General features: G+C 39.6%; 2 long non-coding RNA genes across 5 annotated transcripts; one reads left to right on the forward strand and one right to left on the reverse strand.

Annotated features, from left to right (window-relative positions):
* Positions 1-862: 862 nt before the first annotated feature.
* On the reverse strand, positions 863-7,773 carry LOC101747614. 3 transcript variants are annotated; one of them, XR_005858403.2, is made up of 4 exons: positions 7,661-7,773; positions 3,226-3,342; positions 1,881-2,056; positions 863-1,138 (listed from the first exon to the last, which is right to left on the reverse strand). It is a non-coding gene; the product is annotated as an uncharacterized LOC101747614 (long non-coding RNA). The 3 variants fall into 3 exon arrangements; XR_005858404.2 differs by having other exon boundaries at positions 1,881-2,059; XR_211986.5 differs by lacking the exons at positions 863-1,138; positions 1,881-2,056 and having other exon boundaries at positions 3,010-3,342.
* A 12-nt stretch (positions 7,774-7,785) lies between these two features.
* LOC121113164 lies at positions 7,786-26,338 on the forward strand. Of its 2 annotated transcripts, none has more exons than XR_005858406.1 (4): positions 7,786-8,039; positions 23,368-23,450; positions 23,598-23,787; positions 25,141-26,338. It is a non-coding gene; the product is annotated as an uncharacterized LOC121113164 (long non-coding RNA). The 2 variants fall into 2 exon arrangements; XR_005858405.1 differs by lacking the exon at positions 25,141-26,338 and adding an exon at positions 24,575-25,129.
* The last annotated feature ends 946 nt before the right edge of the window (positions 26,339-27,284 follow it).

Raw genomic sequence — 27,284 nt, forward strand, 5'->3', positions numbered from 1 at the left:
GCTGAAAGACAGTGCTCTGCACAGGATAGAGCCAGTCCAATTCCCAAATTACATTTTGGAACTCTGTAGGGCTTTTGCCTGCCTCCACTGTCCCAGACCTAAATTTGATAGCGTTGACCTCAAAAGCCATGGAGCTTTCTTGTGCTCACATAGAAACCAGCTTGTGCAATCTTCTTGCCTGCTGACCACCATGGGGAACAACCTTCCTCACCCCACGCTAAGGAGATCACTAGTCGTTAATAGAGCACCTCTCTCTTTAAGAATAAGGCTACACTGACCACAAATTTAATCAATTTTTACCTTGAATGACGCACTCCACAGAGTACTTCTACTCCTTAAGTGAAGAGAATGAAGGGCAGCACAGCTGCCATTTTACCATCACTGCAAAGGCCAAATGTCATGTTCAGAAAGCCGTCACAGATGTTAGAAAGAACATAAAGGATGGAGGGTATGGTGTGAGCATAATGGCTTTTAGGCTGAATTGTTTCATGCTGGCTAGAACAGAAATTAGCAACAGTACAGGAAAACATCTCCTATTCCAGGTATTCTTCTGCTATCCCTGGTAACTGTGCTATACATTTTCCTTCAGAAATACCAGACTATACAGCTGGTTTGTCTTAAGGCTTTTGAGATGGAAGATACTTTGGAAAACGGTAAGGCCCATGTTCTCACAGAGAAATGGCATGGTGAGGCCTGGATACTAATCTGAAAATGAAAAACATCGGGATTGCCAAATCCAGAGGAAAATAAGCTATGCTACATGGAAAATGAGAGATAAAGCAGAATGCTTTGATTAATATTATGCAACTTTGGCAATTTCATTCACTGTATTATTTTTAGTCACAGCAGTACACAATGTATGTGTATGATCTGCAGGGAGATGTATTTTAAATTACTCTGGATGGAAGAACCTGGAGCGTAGTTCACAGAGCTATCTCAGTTCACCTTTGGATTACATCTCCGAAACTTCAAAGAAGTAAATATGATCCTACAAACTTCCAGAAACAACAATTAAAGTTGTGATTGCTTCCATACGCACTCATTTTGGTCACATGTTCTGGAAGAGTTTTTCTCCCATGCATGTACTGACTTCCTGCTGCCTGCATCCCAGCTCTGGGGCGCTGCTGAAGCTGAGAACCTGAGCACCAGAAGGTAAAATGTCATTTTTCATGAAAAGTGTAAAACGAAGAACATACACAGGGCAATTCTTCCTGCTTTGTGCTCCCAGTTGTTGGTACCAGCAAGTTAAAGACCACCCATGTTGGAGCTACATCTGTCTTCAGTCGCACTAGATGAATCCAAGTGAGCTACACTGTGTGAGCAGGCATTTTGGTGTGAACAAGCATTGCCTTTGGAAGGTCTGCTTAATAGTTTAATAGAGCATCCTCTGTATTCTGGGTTATGGGATGCAACAAATTATTGTTTCTGATTCACCTTCTGTTTTAAAGGACACTCATTTGTACCCTCTCTGTTGTGTCTGTTTTAATCAAATCTTCACCATAGTGAAATGCTGGAGGGAAATTTGGCAAGGAATCTATTCCAAAGCTCTCAGGAAACCGTTTCCTATATTCCATCAGCTCCAACTTCCTTTCCTGCACTTTTTCCAGTCGCTTTCAGGATGAAGTGACCAAAGCCATATGCAGTGTTCTGGAGTTTACAAACTTATTTGTCCAATCGAAAATTCACCTAATGCCATTAAAACAGAATCTGCAGTGAAATGCAAATTTTGATTCTGAAAAGTAGGAGTGGATTTATTTCAATGTAAATGCTTTAAATTCCCTTGTAAACCCTTTTTGAAAATGTCATATGGTTTTATTAACTACTTTTAAAGCAAATGTTTGAAGACATTATCTGCCATAATATTTATAGGCGATACCTACGTCTCTTAAAAAATAATGCTGGTACTCCACGACTTGCAAACACTGAGTCAGACCTCTGCAAAGATGGGTTTTTTTTTCCACTGTGAAAAACCTGCTCTGAGGATTTCCTTGATGCAAGCCCTGTTGGGATCTCTGGCATGTCGGTGTAGCAGATGCTATCACTGCTGATCTGTGACCTGCTGGATGGAAGAGCAGGATAGCTCTGAATTGACAAAATGGACAAGACAGACATCTGCCACGGTGCCTAGGAGGAGTCAGGTGTTTAACACCAGAAAAGCTCCATAGATGCCTATCTCTACAATACTGGAAGTCCCTAAAACATTAAAATCCAGACCTTGATACATGTGTTTCTTTTGTATGAGGTGTGATGTGGATAATAACACCTCCCCACCTCAGAGGGGAGCCTATAGACTCACTCTTTTAAGACTGAGCTGGGTAAAAAGCAGAGCATGATGCTGCAATACAGTGTCAGCTGTACTTATGTCTGACCACTGCAGGACTGTCTCAAGGTGTGTTTCCTTTAATAAGATCTGTGAACAATCACTAGCATTTAATTGGAACTGAGATAAAGCTTTTCACAATAAAAAAAAATGACACTGTCTTATGTACTTTACGTAAAGATATCCATATCTCCTGGCAAACACAATTACCTTATGAAAGGTATGAATTACCTTACACACAGTTTACCCTTATGAAAGCATTTTTTAACATGGAAACAAGTGCTGTGCAGAGTTATGCCCCAGAAGGATGCACTATTCTTCTCACTAGATGGAGGTCCAGTGCCATGAAAAATGTAGCATTCTGGATTCTTCATGTCAGTGATGAGGGTGGGATCATTGCCATGACAATCTATGCAAAACCTTACAGTAAATCTATGTCCTGAGTAGAGGACACAGATAAAGGAATGCATATTTATAAATCAGTTAAAGCCTATAATACCCTCTAGTAATAAAACATCTAGAAAAGGGAATGGAAAAAATGCCATAAAATTATAGATACTTAGACACAGATGTTTAGATGCAATGAAGATTTTATAAAATCCAGTTGTGCTGAATTAATTTCTTTTGGCAAAACCAGAGCTGTTTAATAGATCACATCTGCTTGATTAATGCTGCATTAATCCTGACAATAAATTGCTGTAACTATCTTTTTTAATTAGGGAGAGGAAGAACTGCCATTCATTTTGCTTCTCAAATTCTTTGGTAATCATCCTGCAGTGCCAATGCATTTAACGTTCAACCCAGTACCAGAACTAAAAGAAGTAAGGCCTTTCTTTAGGGGTGCCATCTACTTGCACAAAAGAGTCCTCCAGTCCAGTCATCCTACAGTCTTCCAGTGGCTTCACCTTCCACTTCCCAGAAAGTCTGTAGCCTGTTGGTCCTCCTTAAAACATTCCCCGTTATTTTTGTGCTGGACTTCTCTGAGAATCCTTTCTCAGACAGGAAATATGAAAGAGATGAACCTGTAAGAAAATATACAAATAAATATATAAATAAACATAAAATCAGAGAAATGGACTGAGTTGCAGTTGTTATGTTTTAGATTTACAGGCCAATTTGCTGTAGTCTGCACTCAGAAGTCTTACTGATTGGTTATTTTTTAGCAATTAAACATTTGCTACCCTTTTCACAACTATAAAGCTGGGCTTACATGAGAATGTTTTGGAATTATTTCTTATTTTGAAATACATTATTTCTAACTTCTGAAATATATATATTTTTCCTTGTACTTTATTTTTATCTATTTTTGATTTTATTATAAAACACAACACCTTCTTATGTTACTTTCACATGAAGAAAAGTGGCCATTAAATACACAGTGCAGTGAATTTACAAGCCTGAGATAAAGTGAATAAATATAGGTATAAATTGCATCCTCTGTAAAACCCTTGGCATGCTTGGATCAGAAAATTGACGGGTAGCTGTATAGAAAATTATTACCTGTATATTGCCCCACGTGCTCAGAATTGGAGAAACACTAATCAAGCACACATCACAAAACTAATTAAAAACATATAAAAAGAAGGTTTGGAGCCTGGCATCTGAAAATTTACTGCAGTAATTGCTAAATGTATTTTTAGTCATCTCCCATGGTGGAGGTATCTTCTGGAGTTACCACCTACATAAACTACGTCCTCCATAGGACACAACTTGCATTTCCTGAGGTGCTGAGCTACTGAGGCAACTTTTATTGAGTGACTATTGGTACAGAAGCAGGGTGGGTAGGCAGCCCCACGTCTCTGTCCAGGAAGGCTCAGCCCCACTGAATCCGGTGGGGCTTGCAGCGGGCTCAGCATTCACTGTACATCAGGGCCTGTGTTGTGAGCTGTGAAAAACTGGTTCATTTTGGAAATTAGTGAACATTTCACATTGATGATTTTGGGAGCAGTTAGTGCATTTAATAATAAAAAATGAGTATAAATGTTTTAACTTGAATTTGTTTAGGTCTACGTTCCTAAAACAAGAAAAGAGAAGGCTCTGGGGAAACCTCATTGTGGCATTCCAATACTAGAAGGGAGCATATAAACAGGAGGGGGAATGGCTGTTTACGAGGGTGGATAGTGACAGGACAGCGGGGAATAGTTTTAAACTAAGACAGATGAGGTATAAGTTAGATATTAGGAGGAAGTTTTTCTCACAGGGGGCGGTGACGCACTGGAACAGGTTGCCCAAGGAGGGGTTGTGGATGCCCCATCCCTGCAGGTAATCAAGGCCAGGCTGGATGTGGCTCTGGGCAGCCTAGTCTAGTGACTGGAAACCCTGCACACAGCAGGAGGTTTGAAACTAGATGATCACTGTGGTCCTTTTCAACCCAGGTCATTCTATGATTCTTTGGAGACTGTTACATAATTCTTCCCATTGATCCTTTTGCTAATTCCTTTCTCCCAGTTATTTTTTTACGCTGACTAAATTTAACCAGAGAAAAGGGCAGTGTACTCAAGGATATTTATGTTCCTACCAGTCTAACGGAAATAAATATCAGGATAAAGGAGAAATTTATGACCCTTCTGAGGTAGGCACAACTCAGTCATTATAATTCTCTTTCATAGCAACCTCCTGGTTAATAAGGCAAATAACAGGTTGGCCTGTCTGCACAGACCCAGCTCCAGATGAGTCATAGTCACTGATTTCTCTCTCCCAGTGGGTGTATTGTAAGTGCGTGTGGACGAGCTGGGTTGAGAAGCAGGACAGAGAGAAGAGCCACAGTATAAATTCATGTTTCCAGACCTCTCCTATTTCTCTGCTCATGGAGCATTTTGTTATTGTTTCAGCCAGTTACTCTCATGTTTACTTATAAATTTTCTCTCTTGCTCATTACGCTGTATTTACTTAATAGATATTTTCCATGTTTTATAAACTGGTGAGTAGTCTGGAGCACAAGTCTTATAAGGAGCTACTGAGGGAACTGGGATTGTTTGGTCTGGAGAAGAGGAGGCTCAGAAGAGGCTCTGTCACTCTCTACAACTCCCTGACAGGAGGTTGTGGCGAGGTGGGGGTCGGCCTCTTCTCCTGCACAGGAGAAGAGCACTAGAGGGAATGGCCTCATGTTGCGCCAGGGGAGGTTTAGGTTGGATATAAGGAAAAATTTGTTCTCTGAAAGAGTGGTCAGGTGCTAGAACAGGCTGCCCAGGGAGGTGATAGAGTCACCATCTGTGGAGGTGTTCAAGAAACATTCAGATGTGGTACTTAGGAATATGGTTTAGTGAGGAAATATTGGAAGTAGATGCACTGTTAGACTAAATGATCTTGGAGGTCTTTTCCAACATTGGTGATTCTATAATTCTGTGATTCTATAATGTAAGCCTACTCACAGAAATGCAGATCATTCAGGAGCTGTTTGACTTTGAAAGCAGGCTTAGCTTCTTCTAGACAATAGCATAGTCATTATTCTTAGTGCTATGTGCTTTATCTTTGTCATAATATATACTGCACAAATGCATTTAAACGAGAAAACTTCATAAGTTTTTCTGAGACAGTCAAGGTGTCTCAGTTTTTATGACCCAGTTACAGCTGCCAAGATTTTTTTAAATTATCTTGAAACTGGTAGGAATATTCCAGATTGTACTTTAGTCAACTGATACTAATTATAAAAGTATCTATGTTTAATAAATATTTATACTTACTTGTCATTTATTATTATTAAAGAATGAACAATTAGGAAGAGCAAAATCTTTATTGCTTTTGACTGCTTAACAAGACTCTTGACAAGAAAATCTGAGACATATTAGGTGTGGTATGACTCTATTAAGAATAATTCTGAAAGGCTCACCTTAAACACAAAGAAACCTTTTCTGTACAGTGGATCAAGTGCTGATAACTCCAAACACAAGATTACAGGATTATTCATTCTAAATATGTTTTACAAATCCATTTAGAAAATATATATGGGCTGAACTGCCTGAAAATTGTTAAACTCAGATAAAATGTATGATAAAAAATGGCAATTATTTCATCAAAGCCAATCTGAGATAAATATATTTACCTCCACAAAAATGTTCTCTATTAAAAAAACATTAAAAGCCTCAGAAGGTTTTAAATACACAAAGGAGCCATTGTAAAGGATTCATGTGGATCTTACATCAGTATCTTCTCCTGAGCTCCAAAGTCCATCAGAACAAAGGAAGCACTGATCTCATATTACTGGAAAGTTTTGGACTTCATTTCTGGATTATGTGGCTTAGTTCACCAGAGTATTATGAATCTAGAAGGAATCTCCAGAACACTGAGTAGAATCCAGTGCTAAAATATATACTGGAGAAAACTCTCACACAGAGGGGAAATCCTGGGGGTCTGTCCCTAGACCTGGGCAGTTTTGGAGTTTGGGGTACTGGAGTACTCCTTGACACTCTCTTTCACATACTAAATTGTCTTTATCAAACACAATACAGGAAAAAAAAGAGAAAATAAAGCAAAATTTTATTGGGAATTGATCATATGCAAACTGTTATGTACTTAGAAACATAGAATCATAGAATGGTTTGGGTTGGAAGGGATCTTTAAGATCATCTAGATCCAACCCCCTGTTATAGGCAGGGACACTTCCCTCTAGACCAGGTTGCCCTGCCAGGTTGCTAGCCAGACCCAAAGCCCAAATCCAGCCTGGCCTTGAATGCTTCCAGGGAGGAGGCATCCACAACCTCTCTGGGCAACCTGTTTCAGTTTCTCACCACCCTCACGGTAAAGAATTTCTTTCTAATATCTAGTCGAAATCTTCCCTCTTCCAGTTTAAAACCATTTCAACCACTTGAAGCAGTCATCTGTATCCTATGCTCCTTGAAACATCTACCAGGGAAATAGGTGTCAAAGCTAGAAAACAAGAAAATTCAGAGTTTATGTCTCTCTTATGCCCTTTCAATGCTGTGAAAGTTACAGTAAAATAATAATAATAATAATAATAATAATAATAAATGAAACAATCAAAAAAAGGAAGAAGTGACATGATTTTCATTCAAAGAATGCTTTCATTATACATTCTGTCATGCTGCTTCCTATTCTTCTTCAGTTCACTTTAGGCCAGAAAGCTTTAATTTTCTGTGTTGACACAGAAAGGAAGCTAGCCTGTCAGTGAACGTGCAGTGGGAATCTCCAGGGAAGGAAATGCAATTATGTTGAGTAATATTGTTTTACTTTATTTGTAATAAATATAAAGGCTTATAATACCAAAGGACTGCAGTATAGTTGCATAAAGATTGAGTATGAACAATAAAAGAAACAGAAAATATAGCTTGGATATGTACTGTTCTTCTCTTTTTCCCCTGTTGCTATAGTAATGTTTGGCACCTTTGTTAGTTATTCCAGCAAGCTCTCCTACTATGTCCCTGGGAGATTTGTCAGTTCAGGAAGACTGAGAACAATGAGCCTGCCTGGATCTGGAGGGAGACCTCTTCAGCTGTGAGGATTAGATGCAATGCCTAGCACACACCCAGGTAACCACCCTACAGGGGCACAGAGCCTTTGTGCAGTGGGATTCCAGAATGCTTTTAGTGAGACCACTCAGCCTGGGTACTGAACTGCTCTTCAGCACTCTGAAACTGGCTGACCCTATAGAAAGTGCCATCCTAATAAGTGTTGTTCATCTTTAAGCATAGAGTAAACCAGCTGAAAGACTTGTACAATTTCAGAGGAGTTGCTCTGGTACTCAGAGGACCACAAAAAATATGTAAGTACCAAAAGGTTGCCTTTTGCTACACGCTGTCACTGCTCTTCATTTTCTTGCCTGGCTTGTGAAGCCGATATTTTCTTAATAACAAGGTCTTTGGATGGTTCAGTGGAAATTTATTTATGTATGTATTTGTTTTTACAAAAGATAAGGCATCTCTCTGTTTTTTCTATGCTGTAGAGTAGCGTGCTCCCAGTCTGAACCAAATACCTGGAAACTTTGAAAGATGAGTACTAACAACAGCTACAGTAGCAACAAAAAAGATATTTTTCTTGACATTATTGTTTTAATCTTATGACAGGTGTTAACAATTTTGGACTCTTTGGCATTGGCCATACTCCCTAAATATATAAATATTTAAAATACCTTGGAAAGGAGGGTCAGAAAAGGGATATTGAAAGGTCTTCTGTCAGAGCTAACTGCAGTTTGCCTTTTCCCCCTGGAAATTTCATTCTCTTTTGTTATTTTTTGTGGATGTAGACGGACCTGCTCAAAGTCCTAGTAAATCTCTTGGGCATTCTGCACTTATAATAATTTCTCTTTAACACTGCACATGCAAATTTGTGAATTCACAAATAATATGTTGCAAATAAGTGGATCTTTTTTTGTTGTTGAGAAACATGAGTAGGAAAGTAACAAGTTTGGTAAAACTTTGATTGCTTTCGGTTTCTCCGTGAAGGGCCTATAACCAAAGGTTTAGGGAGCAATCAACTGAGATCAGAGATCTCTCCTTACCTTCCTTCCCATGTGCAATCAACAGTAGCTCTGTGCAGAGGGAACTGTTTTTAAGAATGTAAGTTAAAAATGAGCTGATTATAAACTTTGTCAGGAACCATGGCAACATCTAGGATAAGAGGAATACAGAAGTAAGCCTAACATGGGTCTGTCCACTTGGATCATTCTGTCCTGGATCTGTTTTATGTTGTGCTAGCCCTTTTTCTCAAAGGATTAATACAAGTGAGAGGTACTGAAGTTTACTATAAATGGTCTTTTTATTTTATTTCTTTTTCTTGCAGTGATTTCAGGTGGGTATCTTCTATGATATGGCTGGTATAGGGCTGAGATAAACATCCAGTATCTAAAGCTGAGACACATTTGTGGGGTTTTCAGTTAGTTACAAACATGTAAAATGTTGTATATTCCCTACCTGCACTTCTTCCCTCCCCTGGCCAGACAGAAAGATCTGCTTTTCATGTTTTCACCTGAACAAGCAACTGTTTAAAACTGGCACAGCTTACAATTTTGGACTTCATTTTATCTTTAATATGGTTATTTTACAAAGCTTTTCTTTCAGATTTGCTCTTTGAAATAACAACGGTAACTTCTTTCTTTCATAACAACTTTCTTTGTTTAAAAACAATTGCCAATTACCTGCACATCTGCAGTCCGCATTGCCTGTTACCCAAACCTGCTCTCATCCCTGCAGTCAACAGTGTGCTGTAAGGTAGAACACTTGCCTGTTGATTTAGTCTCCAGAAAATACGCCACAAAAGATAAGACAGTAACTAAGATGCATGTGGAATGCTGCTCTAGAAACAATTTTATTAATTGTTTTTTAATTTTATTAATACAGATTTCCTACTTAAATGCCTCTCTCATGCTGCTATATGATAGATGGAGGCAGGTTATTTTGATGATCTAGCTGGAAATAAGCCTCTCTGAAAACTCAATCAGGATGTGGGTCACTGCAGAGCCAGCAATAGGGAGGCAGTAAGAACAAAAGGCCCAAGCAGGAAGGGGGAAGGCAACATAAACTGCTCAACATGTCTTTCATGCTCTTTAAACATAGCCTCTGATGCTCTCTGTATTTAGCAATTGATCTGTAACATAAACTATTTTAATATTCACAACTTGTTTAACATCATTAGCTATAGATAGATCTCTTAATCTGAAAAGGAGAAAGAAGGAAGATGGATTGGTATGCTCTCAAGAAGTGAAAGACCTGCTACAGAAGAGCTCTGTGGTTAGAGAGATTTGAAGAGACATTTCAAGTCTTTGCTATGATACATCTGTGTACCAGTGGAAAGGTAACTGGAAATTACAATAGAATTAGATGTTTGAATCCTATCTTCCACAGTGTGGCAACTTGTAAATCATGTGACTACAGGAAAACACACCTGGCAGAGGTCATGCACTTATCATTTGTCTTCATTTCCCAAGGAAAAAAAAAAGCCAAAGTGTGGGGAGGTAGAACTCCAAAATTAGACTCAGCTGCTAAACATCCAGTCACAACACTGAACTCTCAAACCAATGGACCAGCAAGCAGATTTTACAAGCTATCATATGGATAAGATTTCTGCTGGCTGTACAGCCAGTCTCAGAAATTAACCCAGTTTGGTGAAGGACTGAATCTTTCACGTGAGTTGAAATATGTTAGCTCTCAAGTTTGTTAACACTTGCTTAGAAATTGGGTCATATATCACTTCGAGAGCACTGCAAGAAGCTTCAGGAGAAATGAGAGATGGTCAATTATAGAAGGCCATAGGAAGCTTAAGAACAACTGGTAGCAATTAAGTTGAGAGTGAGAAAAGACATAGGGCAGGAATAGCAGATCTCTATCTGTTGTGGAAGATCTGTTGTCCTGGTTTGAGGATGAACATATTTAATTGAATGCATTTAGTATAGTCTACTGCATTTGGTGCAACAGAACTGAACTATCCTTTGATTTATCTGAACTTTTGAGGAAGCTCATAAGATCTGAAAGAGTGTTCATTTGTTCAGCAGAGCCAAATTAGGTACAAAATGAGTTGCTTGACAGAAATGAGATTTTATATTCTACTGAGGCCTTTTTGTAAGAGGGCTGTGACAGCAAAAGCCTCATTTCATTGCCCAAGATAAAAGCATGTGGATAGTTTGGAAACAAAAGTACTGAAGTTATATTATCCAACTTTACAATTTCAGTCCAGTTAAGAAACCAGGAAAACACTTACTGGCAGGAACAAATGTTCTCATACACAAACAGACATGAAGAATTCTTTTTCATTTTAGCTCAGTTGTGTTTAAAATACAACATTTTTTTAATTGCACTTTGGTGCTTCTTTATTTAGAAGCTTTGTTATAAAACTCCTGTGCTTAAATAAGGAGAAATGTAATTGTAGGTTAAAAGGTACAGCTCCTTGAGTAAGTGGTTTCAAATTGGTTTTCATTACTTTAAGTATAAACTGAACATCAGTTGGCTTTGTAGCTCTTAAACTTGCTCATGCCAGTCTTGCACATTTTCTTGTTGGGTATATTAAGCTGTTTTAAAATTTTCAGGCACCATTTTCAGCTGTTTCTATTTTCCTATTGTTACCATTACCTGTTTTGTTATTTTGCCTTATGTTGTTTCACTGAATTCCAGAAAAGCCTATGTTATATCAGACTTCGAATGGGATGGAGACCACAGGTTTTATGATGAATACACCACTGCATTTCCAGAATGTTTTGTTTTTTCTCCACTTAATCTTTCTTCTTTTCTTCCTGAGGAGAATGCCAGATGTCTAAATGAGTTGGTTCCACTGGTTCTAAACAAAGCTTTTTTCACTGCATTGGCAAGAAACAGGTAGATTCCAGTAAAAAAAACATCTTCCATTTTCTGCTTTGGAGATTTTCTACTTTTCTTCCCAGACATCTGAGCTGCTGGCTTAATGAGAGAGACATTGGTCTTACTGTCTGGTAATCCCAAGAGATTTTAAAATTTTTTTGGTGACGGGGTAGTCCAGCCTTTTCTTTAGCAAATGCTTGTGGTCATGGAAAATCCAGCTTTCCAATAAATTCCTTTATCTTGGCTAAGTTTATACACTTGTTAGTGTTTTGTATCATCCATCAGGCCTTGGGCATTTATTTCTGTGTGATTTTATATGGGATACAGTGAAGGCTCCAAGCTGTGATTTGAGCAGTACAATCCAACCAAACAAGGGGATTTTTTGTTCACTTTAGTAAATGCATGGAGTTGTTTACTCAATACCACATAAGCTGCATTCAAGCAAAGCTTAATTAGGTGCTCTGCCAGGAAAAACCTATGAGAAGAGAGGAAAGGAGAACAGCTGGTTCTGTCAGCTGTTACAGCTTGCAGGCCTACAAAGATAAGAGAAGTGTGACTAGCTTATTTCTACCAAGAGAGTAAATATGTGAACAAGCATGGATCTTTCACCCAGGTTATTTTATCTAGTAAGGGAATACAAGCTTATTTTGTAGTAAGTCATCTTTAAAGGCATGTGCTGGTTCAAAATCGTTTGCAATTTCAGTATGTCAACAAACTTCTGCCCACAGAATTTCACTATTTTAAAATGGAGAAAAATTTCTCTTTTTAAAAACTTCTTTGTTTTTAAAAATCTTCTTAATACACATGCACTTACAAAATTGTTTTGTACTACTGTTTTGGTTCACACAGTCATAAAGTACACTGTATTCTGGGGGATGGTCAAGTCCTGATCCTTCTACATGTTCCTGCTACATTTTTGTCTTGATATCTTTGAAAGAGCTGTGTATGTTGCAGAACTTTTCCTCTCCTCAGTAGCAGCTGCTACTTTAGCTGTTTTTCTCCCATGGGCAAGCATTGTTGCTGCTATCTGCTGTCACCTGGTGCTTGGTATGTGATACTCTATCAGTTTTGTGATGTTTTTGGAACTTGGCATAAGCCAAAGTACCACTGGGTGACAGCCAGCTGTGCTTTGTCACAGAGGAAATGTGTTGGGAAATACTCCAGCTTCCTGTTGTATCCCAATTTACCATTCTCTCATACGTGAGTATTCTTCATTCAGTGCCTGAATGGAAGACACTGTGTGCTGAGCTTGCTTAAGCTGGTTCTTACAGCTCAATAGAGGTGCTTAACTTCTTTCTATTCATTTATTTTTTTATTACTTCAGAATTAACATTAAATTGAAAAGAGCAGTATCTGTTGTTCAGCAATGAGGAAACAAAAAGTGATTAAAATTATGCTAGTGTTGGTTCAGTAGTGTAAATATGCTACCTGTGTGCTGGGCTGCTATGAATCAGTCTCTGAGGGCGGCATAGCTGCAAAGCAAGCACCTGATATTGACAGACTATTGCTGAGATTACCCTGAGGATGACATCCAAGAGCATGCCATTGTGTTCCAAAATAGATGTACTCTGTAGCTTTTCCCATCCTTCTGTTAACACCCTCGCACTTCTATCCCAGCTTGCTTGTCACAAGCAGATTCTTGTTTGAACCTTTGGTAAATACTTATTTTCTCCCACGTGTATGTACAATGAATTGCCCTACAGTGAGGTTTTATGTGATACTTCAGTGTGAAAAACTTGTTAGGGTGTGCAGAACAATGCTTCTCTGGGCCAGTTCTGGCAGACACTTGCTGGTTCCATAATATCAATAAGGAAATCCTTGCATGCCACGGAGTACTCCAGTACGACTATGATGCAAATGAAAAACTCAGAGTTGATTCTCTGCCCATTGGTCAGTCTGTCAAAACAGAAATAACTGCCCCCTTTGCCTTCCTGTAGCAGTAATTTAAAGAGGTTAAATAGCATGGACTTCCATGAGGCACAATTAACATTCAAAAATATAAAAAGCGTAAGTTCATAATAATGTGAGCTTGCACTTGGTTATTATGTCTCACAGGTGTTAGGTGGTTTAGAGAAAAATATTAAGAAGGTGTGAAGTGGAGTTCTTTCAGCTTGTCTTAAAACCTCAATCTGTCATTCAATTCAGTGGCCAAATGCTGTACTTGCACATAATGGCAGCAAAACAGTTGCAGAGATTTTCTATTTCTGGCCATATGCATTTACAATGCCAAACGTAATTTATATCCTTGCATTTTGCATATTTAAGAGCAAATTAAGGTGACAAAGCCTATGAAAAAAACCTTCAGTCAAACTGTGTTTCTGTGTTGATAGAATAACTCCCGAGGAGACAGAATGTTCCCAGAAGATGCTAAAACAAACATGCAAACATAACTCTAAATTAGGACCAAGGCAAGGGTTCAAGTGCTTTATTTTCCTTCTGAGACAGGCAGCTTAACTATTTGCTTCAAATACACAGATCAAATAAATCTGGAAGGTTACATTGCCTTGCTGAATCATTGTCTGAAAGGGTACACTAAATATGTTGGAATACAAACAACTGAACATACTCGAGTTACCATTCAGGGTGATGTGAAGATGAAAGAGAAGCTGACCCTTGTATATAGGCAGAAATAAACTACAGAAATGTCAATATTATCTGACAACACCTGGCATAGCTTCAGCTTTATTGATGTTAAGCCAATTTTTATTACTTAAGAATGCCAGTATGATTTTAAATGATGTTGGCTGAGTTAGCTTTGCTGCAGGAGCTCTTGGAAATGCAGTTTCTGTACATTATGCATGTGCATGTATGTATGCATGTAAGCATTTTGTAGAGGAGGGACTGTAGATTAAGTCAGCACAGAAGCAGTTTTCATGGCTTGGTTTAGAAATTAGGGATCTACAAAATGGGGTTAAAACTGCTGCATAAACATACATCTGAACTGAATGGCACCTTACAAGCTTTGCACATATATATGGGAAAAAAAGGTTTAAATAAATTTGGAACTACTGCATCAGCATGAAATGTCTAATGCCACTTATAAAAAAAATAATAATAAATCATAAGACAGCTGCTAGCACGATCACATTTGCTGTATATGACCAAAAGCATACACATGATGATTAATCCAGGTCAGAGTCAGGCTGTCTGGCAGAAAGCAGAGGGCAGTTGGGCTGACCTCAAGGAAGCTATTGCTCAACACCTGTGTTTTGTGCACATCTGGTTGAGGGTCATGTACTCCTTCCTTCCTTTCTCAATGCTACTTGTGAGAGAATCAGCCCCAGACTGACCTAACTAAATATCTATGCTGGGAGGCTGCTACCTCTGAGACATATTTAGAACAAGTTACAGGAGGAAATGATTAATCCTGCCCCTTAGCAGGCTGCTGTAAAACATCGACTGATTTGATTTGTCAATGCTTTCCTGTCTTAACCTGTACTTGGGGCACAGGTTCTGATGAATACTGCTGTTTGAGAGGAAGATGGCTATGATCAGTGCTGGTACTTCCTCCAGCAAAATCACCAGTGCTCCCAGACCACAATGATGTCTCTAAGAATAAATCTCTCTGTGCTGCCCAGGATGCCTGCAGCTTAGCTGCAGTAACAAGCAAAAAGGTGGATGTTTGGAAAGAGCACTAATAGTGTCTTCAAACTTCAAGCCTTGTCCATCAAAGCTCTCATGCAACTTCCAGACAAAAATTGGATACATAGAAAGCGAACTAAACATACCCCTGTACCTTGAAGTGAAAATAAATATTATCAGGATATTATAATTAATTTAATTCTTGTTGATATCTGGGGGAATGCTCTTTATGGAAAACAATCCTAGTTCTTGTATTTTCATTTTAGGAACATATACAGTAGCCACCATTTATTCTTTAAAGATTTACTAACAAGTTCTAACAGTTACTAAAGAGTTAGAATGGTACCCCGGTGCCATCAGTGCTATGACAGTGTTTGGTTTGTTCTCGCTGGCCAAAATAAGTAATTCTTCCATCCCCTTTCACCTACAATTCTGGTAAATCCTGAATCAACAAATGGGGTGGAAAAGAAGAGCTTAAATGGGCATCTACCCTGACAGCTTTTCCCCCTACCCCTCCCTCAGTAGCTATTAAAATTATATAAACTCATGAAGAAGCTATCTAAGACCTGGCATGTAGAGCATGGTTGTCCAACCTTCTGCCTAGCCTGCTTCGTGGTGAGTGGTGAGGAGTCACCTTAGGCCGTATATATGTTGAATGTACATAAATAACAAAAGTTGTTGTTGTTGTTTTAGTATTTTCATTAAAACGTTTTTAAAAAGAGGGCAACAAAACCATAAAACAGGTGGGATAAATGGCCTTATTTTTGTGAAACTAGTGCACTCATGTCTGGTTTGATGGAAATGGTTGCAATTCTTAGTGAGTTCTCAAAGTATGGAAAAGAGATTTTAAAAACTAATTAAAAACATTGCAAATTATTTTACACTTTATCTGAGCTTTTTGAGATATTGCAAATTACAGAATTTGACTGCACTGCACAAGTATTCTGTATATATCTTCTGCTGGGTTGGACACTCCTTATGTAGTGTCCCTTTGTACTTGGATTTCTGTGCTACTTTGGTGGCTATTGTCACTTTTCAAAAAGGAAAAAGAAAAAGCAAACCTGAGTTGGAGGAACAGAATAAAAGAGCTAACACTAAGGTAGATGTTGAGGTACTTGTTGAGTAGCATTAATGGGAAGACATCTGAGGATGTAGGTGTAGCTGAGGATCACTGACTGCTTCTGTTGGGTGTGGCTTCTTCCCCTCCCCTCCCTCCTCTCTTTTTTCTCAGTATATTTTCTCCTTTGAGATGGATTTGTGGGAGTTTTGATAGGAAGCAGAGACAAGTTTTATTTATTTATTTTTATTAAAATAATGTGTAAATTAAATGAAATTATGATTGCATGCTGTTAATGATTTTTTTTCCAGTTTGCCTCTTGAGCTTGGTGTGCAAGTCTCTGTCTCATTCCTATTTCTGAAACGTTTTTGTCCATCCTTTCTCCCTTAGCCTATTTATTCCATTCTGCTATATTTCTCCTGGTGTGGAGGGAGGGAGCTGTTTCCTGTTTCCAGCGTTCTCCTTTCCAGTGACCACACTCCTGCACTCATGCAGCCCTTTCCAGATCTTGGGCTTCCTTCCTACTCTCAGCCAAGCATAGCAAGCTTCAGCCCTCTGAATTGGAAGAAATCTTTTGTTCCACCACACAAGTGGTGCTGTCTCACTGTGCAAAGGTCTACTCAGTGCCACAGCAAGTGCGAGTGAAGGTTGGTCAGGGACACTAATTGCTGCCTCTGTATACCACTGTCTTAATCCATAGCTGACGAATTGCAGCATGTATCTGATTCACTTAGTTGTTTATTTCAGACGTGTTAAGTGCATTCAGTGTGGTAAGCCAGTCATGAAAATCCTCCCCTAAAATCCTGCTTACAAGATCTGTTTAGAAAAGATGAATACTATATGTTCTTTTTTCTCCAAAAGCTTTTGAGATGCATTAGGAAACATTCCTCTGAGGAGGAGGATTAGAAAAAATCTTTTGCAACAAATTGGAATGTGTTAGCAATATCATAATTTCAAAGTAAAATAAATCTATAAAGAAAATAAATCTTTTTTTATGAAGCGTGTTGGTTTATCTGTGGGCATGATACACAGCCAGTATATAATTGCAAACTCCACTGACACTTCTAAATTATCAGCTAAATATTTGTGCTGCACAGAAGTGTAAAACCCAAGAGTAAACCACTAAACTCCTCAAATGCCTCACCAGATCTGTGCAGTAATGTAACTTCTAGCCAACGGCTTTATACTAAATGTAATTTAAACTTTTGTACTCTTTTTAGCCAGGCTTGTAAAAGGTAACTTACACTCCAAGCATGTGGTGAATAGAGAAGCCTTCCAGTGGAGTTCTCTTTGTCCTAGTGCAGCTTTTTGTACACACCTCGGTGGGTGGCTATGAAGAATGTATTTGTTAGAAGATAATGTAACATAACTGTGTTTAATTTGCGAAGTTTCATCACCATAATTGAAAACTGTTGAAATGACTGGAGTCAAGATGTTACACATAAGTGCTAATTACAGTAGTGTCATGAATATTATCAAAGAGAATATGACAGCATTATCATTGGGTAGAAGAAATTTGAACCTTTTCAGTTATTTGAGCTAGGGTGCATCTGTTACCATGTTTTATGTCTTTTTTTTTTTCATCTTGGAGGCATGACTGAAGTTCACACTTCAGTTTTTAGTAGAAGACTCAAACTCTTTAGCTTTATTAGAGCCATCTGACTGTCTAAACTGCAACTCAGCAATAACTCATATTAACTTCCACCTTTGATTTGGTATTGTCCACAGTTTGCTGGGAGTATATTGTCTCCCATAGCCTTGGTCATTAACAAAGATAAGCTGTCTCATATGTTGAGCTTCTCATCAACAAAAACCTCCTCCTCAGGACTGCTCTCTATCTGTTCTCTGACCAGCCTGTATTTGTGCTTGGGATTGCCCTGAGCAAGGTGCAACACCTTGCACTTGGCTTTGTTGAACTTTATGAGGTTTGTATCAGTCTGTATCTCCAGCCTGTCAAGGCCCCTCTTGGGTGGCATCCTTTTCTGGCAGCTTGTCAACTGCATCATGCAGCTTGATGTATTGTTGTTAGTAAAGTCTCCATTATCTCTCTTACAATGGTTCTAATAAAGCATTCTCCCTCCCATTCTAGAGGATAAACTGCTTTGTGAGTATTTACTCCCGATGATCCATAAAAACACATGAACAAATGAAGGCCAGTTGGCCAGTACTTACACACCTGGAGCAGAAGTTCTCTGGACCTTCACTAGTCCTCATGACATGGCCACAAGTCTGCAGTTTTTGAGGACAGCCTCAAACTGTACTTTTTCCTTTGCAAACAGAACACACAAACAGAGTTTAGATGTGTTGATAAACTGTCAATAAGAGTTTGATCCTGAAGAGGAGATGGGTTCCTGGTCCATATTAGCAACACCTTACCTTCAGGCAGGAGGTTAAAACCACATTATCTCCAAAGCTGGAGCTCCTAGCTCAGGATGGTTTTCTACTCCATTTTGGCATTAGAGATAGTAAATATTACTTATTGGTAATGTTAATTCATACTGGTGTCTGTGATGAATTACTGGCTCACAAAGCATCTGATAGAGAAATAAGAGAGACATGGTAATATTACTCTTTTATGTAATGTCATGTGGTAAACCTGGATAGCTGGAAATGTCCTGAAATGCTGTGATGTTGGGGTGATATGCTTCTCTGTCAAGCTGTCTGTCAATACGTAGGAGCACTAAACAACTCTGTTTAAGAAGAGCTGGCTTTCAGCCCCAGAAATGTTGAGATAGCAAAAGTGTGTCATATTGAATACTTACAATTTACAAGGAAGTAGCAATATGTTTATGATTAATTCAATGCTAAAATTAATGAGAGTTGGCTGGATATAAATAAGAGGCTCTATGAAGAGGCTTCGGCAGAAGTATCATGGCCGACCAGTGAGGCCTGTGAACAACAGAGTCCTGTGCTTTGAGGGAAAACTCAACCAACTCTAATAGACCATTCTTTCAACAGCTTTCTTTAGTGAGTTTTCAATTTATAAAGGATGATGGCAAATGATATGTGTTTCTGCTTCTTCATGCTAAAAGGTGAGTTTCTGGTCATTTCTGATGACTGATGCAAAGAATGTAAAACCCACTTGCTCTGGCTTTCTATTAAATCCATCAGAGCAGCCACCTCTCTTTCGTGATCTGCCAAAACAGGTTTTTGAGTTCACTGGAGAATGAACTTCTGAAGGTTTGTTTGGCACAAACCTGATGGGTAGGACAGCAGGGAGCTGCTTTGTGAGCTAAGTGTTACTGTGTCAGGATGGGTGCGCACATTACTGCTAGGAGTCTGCTGCACACTGTGTGAGTGGCTCATCTGTAACTTCTGTAGGAGGTATTTGTTTATGGATTCATTTGAGCAAAGTAGAAGAGTGACTGTAACCTAATGGATTAGAAGTAGCCTTGTTTAGTTGTCTTGTTGGCCTTTGGGCTTCTTTGTGTGCTATGTAATTGCAGAAGAGCTGTGCAAGTGACCTTACTAGCCATACTTACGTGTAGTGAGATCTGACTGAGATCTTCTATGCATGAGTGAGCAAACAAGGCAGTTCTTCTAAACTGTATGGGTGCTAAGCATCTCTCCTGACTTTTCATGACACCAGGGTTACTGGGAATTGAGTTTGTAACTGTGAGCATGGCTGTTAGATGAGGTAACCAATCCTCTTTAAGATTTTGTCTTATTTTGTCCTATTTTATCCTATTTCTGTTGTGTACAGGTCTTTAAAAAAAATGAAGGACTTGCTTTTCTTAGATTCATAGAGGGAAGGAAGGAAGTACCTTTGCTTATGAATGAGTTTGTAAGACAAGTAAGAAATAAATGCACACACACAAACTTATTGTCTCCAGTTAACAAGATAAGGAAATATTTGTGGTAACACAAAATGTCTCTATCAAATTAAAATAATTTAAGCTAGACTGGATTGTAATGACAGACTTCTACATAGGCTCTACTGTATGTCATCTAAGTGATGTAAATACTTGGTGTGCTGAAAATACATCAGTGATTTTTAGGGAAAAATGAATTGAAAATTGATACTGCAATTAATTAACTTTCCACCCAGTGACTATTTTGACAATGCAGCAGACAATAAAATGAAATAGCAAGGATAGTTAAAAGGGTAAAGTACTTTGCTTTTTAGATACTTCCTTCTAATTCTTTTTGCCAAAGATTACTCCCTTTGATACCTGACGTGAAAATTTTTTAGATTGAATGTATTTCCATGACTAAACTGCAACATAATTCTAATATAAGGAAGTTCTGATGCTAATACCAATTGATCCATTACTGTTATTTTCCTGTATTTCATTTTCTCTCTTTCACTTTTCTTTTACTATGCTTGTCACATTTAGAACGCTGTGCACATGTTTAATATTCAATATTCAGAGGAATTATACATATACTTTTGATTTAGTACTTATAAAGATTATTCTGATCAATAAAGCTGAAGCCAGCTACAACAGACCTATTTTTTTTCCTGTCTCATTGTGTTAGTTCTTAATGGATTTATTTTTCCATTACTATGCCTTTCTTTGGTTGCTTATACCATAGCCTTGCCTTTCAGAAGTTTTCATCAGCTGTTATTAGTTATATTCACATTAGTAGCCACTAGGAATGTTGTTGAGGATGGTCTATCTCTATTTTATCCTATCTTACAATAGAGTAAAAGTAATGCTTTACATCCTAGCAGCTCCTCCTGAAATAGACTGATAGTTATTTGTGACTGTTTCTGTTGTATATAATTTTAAAATTCCCCTCTGGCCACAAAGAAGAAGAAGCATGTAGGTTTCCTGGTCACCTGGCTACATGTATGAATCACCACTTCCAGAGTGCCCAAGGCACAAAAAGAGCTCTCAGTTATTTTGACCAGAAGTAGACCATGACACTTCCACTCCCACTAAGGAGCCCACTGTCCCTTGGAGTTCCATCGCCCCTGGGTCTCTGGGGGTCCAGCAGCATCTCTGCAAACTCACTTCTCTGCTGCTCCTCGGGAGAGATCTGATTTTTATCAGGGACAGCCTTAGAAATCATAGTGTTATTGATGAAATCAATGCATAAACTAAATGCCTTGCTTTCTGTGCTTACTTTTCTGTGAAAACAAATCGTTCTGGGTACTGCAGCCGACACACTGATTAACAGCTCTGCCTGTGTGCAGCCATGCTGGAAGTGGTTATAAAGTTACAGGATGTTTATAGTACAGTTTTGAGTGGGGAGAGGCCAACAATGCTCCTGCCCTTTGAATGCCTACAGAAGCAGCACTCGCTCTGGAAACACTGTGTCCTGACAAATCAGTGACAGATTTGTACAAATTACTAACACTCAGAAGGCTCACTTGAGAAAATTTAAATCGATAACCAAGCCTGGATAGAGCAGATGCTTCTAGACATTCCTGGTGAGTGTGCTCACTGCCGAGCTCTCTCATCTAGAAGAGTGGTGATGCATAAACTTCCTTCTCTCTGGACTGTGTAGACTTTACATACTCTGTAAAGTTCTTCAGTAACTTGAAAGAGCTTTCACAGCTTTGGATCTCAGTGGGAGACAACTCTGGCTTTCCTGTCCTCCAACTGTCTGGAAGTGAATGCTATGACTTCCCAGCAATATTCTCTTTTGAATAATTTAGACACTTCCCTACTCAGCCCAATGGCTTCTCTGAATCATGATCTGCGATTGTGCAACCTCTCTGTGCCTCCCAAAAGGAAGCCTATCCTGATATCTCAGACAGCAAGTACTGTCTATCCTGATATCTCAGACCTTATCATTTTGCCTGCTCCTTTGTAAACCTAGATTGGGTGGCTGGAGACAAATACCAGTGTGACAGAATCACAGAATTGTGGGGTTAGGAAGGGACCTCTGAAGATCATACAACCCCCTGCTAAAGCAGGTTCCTTACAGTAGGTTACACAGGAGAGCATCCAGGCAGGTCTTGAATACCTCCAGAGAAAGAGAATCCACAACTCTCTGGACAGCCTGTTCCAGTGCTCTGCAACCCTCAAAGTAAGTTCTTTTTCACATTCAGATGGAACTGTGTTCCAGTTTGTGCTCACTGCCCCTTGTCCCTGCCACAAGGAAATGCAACTGCTTCTGGACCAGAAATGCAGCTGGCTGCTTCAGCATCTGAGCAAAAGGGAAGAGAAACAGGAATCATGTTTAGCCTCAATTTCTCTTTAATAGTTCTGGAAGTGTTAAGTTGCTATTGTAGGCTGTGTTGCAGCTGAATTTCTGTCCTTGACCAGTTTTGTCATCCCAGGCAACTTTAGGTTAAGTAATGAAGACCAATAAGATGCATGTAAAAAATCAAAATCATAATGTAAAATTATGCTAGAATACCTTCTCAGCAGCAAGCAGCCCCGTGGTTTGCATTCTAATGGAAAAAAACAGTTCCTAAACCAGCTCTGCAGAAAGCAGTGGGGGTCCCTTAGAATGAGTGAGGCTGCTGGCTGTCGTGCACCTCCCGAGTTTGTCTCTGACCGCAGCTTGTAAGAAATCTGCAAAGTGATTAACACTGCATTTGCAGGGTGAAGCGTTCTAAAGCGCAGCCAGCCCGCAGCCTGCACCCACCCGGCTTCAACAGTGAGGGAAGCTCGTTTGGGCGCTGGACAGTGATGGGTGAGCAAGGCCGGCTGCTGGGGACGGATTATAGGCGAGTAGCTGCAGGACAGGAGCAGTGCCATCTGGTGGGGGCTGGCAGGAGGGGCCCGTGGTCACCTCTCCCTGCTGGGCAGAAATCCTGCTAAATCCCTGTTTAGATAAACCTTGGGGATTTAGGTTGTTTTCAATATATATATACATATTAAACGAGACTAAAAGCGGCTAATCCTGGGTAATTTCATTTGTGTTTTTAATAGCTCATCTCTGATCCCAGTGAGGAAATACCGGAGCTAGATCTGTTTCTGCCACTATCCAGCATATGCTGGCACACGCGTAGCCTTTACATGAAATGGCACCTGAGGAGTTTTCCTAGGGAAGCTGTTCCCCATTACCTGTGTGGAGTGGATTGTGCACCGAGCCCTCTTCTGTGTTTGGGCTTCTTGGCACTGCCTGCTCGGTAGCTCTATGCTGAAAGCCTTCCCAGAGACAGAACTGGGGGCCCTCATCTGTAGCTGGCCTTGTCAGATTGGTAAAGTTATTTCCTTTTTACAGCTGAGGAATTGAAATGTGTACCTATCCTAAAACAATTGCAGGTGTATTTCACCAAGCACTGCACAAAAGAGGCACGTCTATTATGTGACTTCTGGGCACTGATGGTATGCTGCTGTTCTGCAAGGTAGGCAACATGCTCTGCAACACACTGTATAGCATAGATATACTGTAATCTGTATAAATTATCCAGCATCGCAGAAGCAGATTCCGAAGTCAGTTCTCTATGGATAATTCAACAACAGTGTCATGACCCTTCGTTCTCCTCCTGCAGCCCCAGGATGGACCACACATTTGCTTTTCAGGAAATGTGTGTGCAATTCCTTACTGCAGAAGAGATATAACTGGATCGAGTGGATCCTTATGGGAATAGCAGGAGACATTTCCATGAAAGAAAGCTTCCCTTTTTGCTGTGAGTGAGGTTCTTAAGCCAAAATCAAGTGGAGAATCTGAACACCTCAAAGGTAAGGTTCAGGTGTCTTTACTACAGGACAAGCATATTTTTTTTAACTTGCTTTGTTTTGTGAAAAGATTGTTTTGATTGAGATCTTCTAGAGATGAAAAAGGAGAACAGGAGATGCTGTGAGGAAAGCTTGGCACAGAGCTCAGCTCAAAACATTTAACTTTAAGAGTGTTTTATAGGCATGTGGAAATATGTTTGAAGATCTTGGTAAACATTAATGCACATCAGCCAGAGGAATGTGATGATAATGCAGCCTCTCTTATGCAAAAAGCAGTAGTTCAGGTAGCACTAAAAGAATCTGCAGTGAATAAGTTGAGCATCTACAGTCTTGAATATCTTACTAGAGAGGACAGTAAAAGACTTGCAGCAAAGGCACAAGATGATAAAATGAGTACGTTATCCAGGACAGAGGTAGGGTTTATTAGCTTGGATGCAGTGTGGTTGTTCAGACACTGGATTAGGTTGTACTGAGCAAATCTATCATTTTATGTGATATATTTTCTTGCCATTGTGCATATTTGTATGGCTGTGCCATAGAAATTTTCCTGTCTAGCCTTGTCGTCAAGGAGCTTCAGTCAAAACTCAGGTGAAAAATGCAGGCTATGGGAAGGAATGTGTAACATGGAGTGGGAATTACCCTGAACCAGGGGTACTCCAGATGTTCCAGCAGTTCATTAAGGGGTTCTTTTTTTTTTTTGTTAATTTGGTTTTGTGGGTTGTTTGTTGTTTTTTTTTTTAATGATTCTTGCAAATAGAAATTTCCCTTTAATCGAGAACTTTGTTGGCAGATATTTCCTGCTCTACTGAATATTAGAGGGAATGGAGGCCAGTTACATTTGTCAGTAAGTCCAAAGGAGCAACAATGTAAGTCTATAGAAATGTTGAAATGGAAAATACAGGACAAATGTTCTCTCTAACAAGCCAAGAAAAGCTTGTTGATTCAGGCAAAGCCAATATCCCTAGACCTTCCACTCTAGCCATGTGTTGCCAATTGGATAACACTCCTGTGGTACAATAACTGCACACAGATCTGTCCTGCAAAGGTCCTCTTGTACCCCTAAGTACTTGTATTTGGTACATCTGAATATAAGGAACTGAATTTCTGTTTAGAAATAGTAGACTGTAACCTTGATAGGTGTTTCGTACTGTGGCTAATTTGCCAGGTTTCCCATTACTCTGTCTTTTTGAGTTTTGGCAAATTGAGGTGAAAAAGCATGCAGGCAAACACACAAATGATATCTATGAAGTATCATTAACAAGAATGTAGAGAATTTATTGCAGTATTCCTGCTTGATTTATAAACAAGTTTTTTCTGGGTATGGTTTTGAATCCTGTCCAAAACTTTTGTTTACAGAAATGATCTCCTGGCTTCCACTTAGGCAGACAGATATCATCACTGTCCTTCGGCTACTAATATCTCTCACTGTATAAATGTACTGTTGCTTCTACTTGCCTTCCCAAAATACAATATGATGCTGAAGATTCATTCTGTTAAATTGAGTGTGATTCACAAAAACTGTGACTAGATTCTTGTCACAGGATAATTTTTGTTATCAGTATTCCACATCATAATATCATGTAGTTCACTGGGAGTTAAAGAGCTGATGCTCCAATTCCATGGACTGTTGATACTTTCAGGTACCTGGTTACCAGAAAAGAACTACATCTCCTAGAAGACTTTCACTGCTCTGTTTCCATTTTATGTTCAGAAGGAAAGATAAAACTGCTTGCAAGTCACAAGACTGCTCCTTTTTCTTTTACTGTTCATCTCTGTGGTGTGTGTTCCCTAGCTGTCTCGCCTTCAGTATTAGAGTAAGGCCATCAGCTTTGAACACTCTCTCATTTATTTGGTTTATTATCTTCAATCACAGTTAACTTGTATTTCTGCTATTACAATTAGTAAATTAACTTTCCTCCTCAGATCATTGCCACCACCACTGTTTTTTTTCTTATTATTGTTATTTCTTTCCCTCTTTGTTCCCTTTGTTCCCTTTGTTCCCTTTGTACCCCTTCCACCACCCCCCTCTGCCCCCCCTTTTCCTTCTTTGGGATGGTGGGCATGTGGGCCTGCTGTCCCCCTGTCACAGGCACATAAAGATCTAGAGATAATTCCGTGACATCACCTAAGATGATTAAGAGCACCTAGAGGTTGTTCTAAGTTTTTCCTGGGTGAAAACTTACATGACCTAGGAAAGAAGAGAATCTATTCATAAAACAGTGTAGGAGACAGTGTGTTAACAAAAAAATTAAGCATAGCCAAGAAGAAGATGGACCTGGGACACAGATGGGCAGAGGCTGGTGGGCATTTTTTGTTCCTGGAACCTTTAAAGTCAAACTATTCACTGCAATATGTGCATATAGTCACATATTCACTGCATTCATCCTGGCTTGTATCAGAAACAGTGTTGCTAGCAGGAGCAGGGATGTAATTCTCCCTCTGTATTCAGAACTGGTGAGGCCTTGCCTCCAGTACTGTGTTCAGTTTTGGGCCCCTCACTGCAAGAAAGACATGGAGGCCCTGGACCACGCCCAGAGAAGGGCAACAAAGCTGGTGAGGGGTCTGGAGCACAGGCCTTAGGAGGAGTAGCTGAGGGAGCTGGGATTGTTCAGTCTGGAGAAGAGGACGCTCAGGAAAGACCTTATCACTCTCTACAACTACCTGAAGGGGTTGCAGTGAGCTGGGGGTTGGCCTTTTTGCTCATGTAACTAGTGATAGGATTAGAGGGAATGGCCTCAAGTTCTGCCAGGGGAGATTCAGGCTGGACAATAGGAAATACCACTTTTCCAAAACAGTGGTCAGGCACAGGAATGTGTTACCCAGAGAGATGCTGTAGTCATGGACCCTGGAGGTGTTCAAGGAATGTTTAGATGTTCTGTTGAGAGACATGGTTTAGTGAGAATGACTGGTGATAGGTGGACATTTGGACTGGATGATCTTGTAGGTTTTCCAAAATTGGTGATTCTGTGATTCTATGATTTGATCACTTTCTAATCCAAAATATAACCACTCATCAAGGATTATTTCAATGAAGCTACGTTTTACTTTTAACTATTCACCCTAGCAACACGGAACATTACAGTGAGAAAGTCAGTGCAGTCTTTACATAGTGAGCCTGTCCGATTTATCTGTGCTTCTCTTAAGAATGAAGCCAGAGTTCAAGTGCTAGCACGTTTCAGTTCTGCTGTCTCCTTCTTTCTTCACTACTATCACGCTAGGGGGGGTGGGAGGCCACCTGGCCTTGATCAGTACTAGAGCACTGCCCCACCAGTGCAAGTCCAGCTACAACCCCATCCCCCTTCAAATCTACTTTAAAGCTCTCGGAATGAGTCATGCTAATTCCTGTCCCAGAACCCTTTGGCCACTGTGAGATAAACCTTTCCCACGCATTACTGTCAGCTCTGGTGACTTACAAAATCAGCCACTATCAAAGAACCCAACACCCTGCCTGTAGCACCAGTCTCATAGCCAGGCATTTGTGTATTGGCAGAGGCTCAACG

Source organism: Gallus gallus, chromosome 3 (genome assembly GCF_016699485.2).
Source record: "Gallus gallus isolate bGalGal1 chromosome 3, bGalGal1.mat.broiler.GRCg7b, whole genome shotgun sequence".
Lineage (NCBI taxonomy): Eukaryota > Metazoa > Chordata > Aves > Galliformes > Phasianidae > Gallus > Gallus gallus.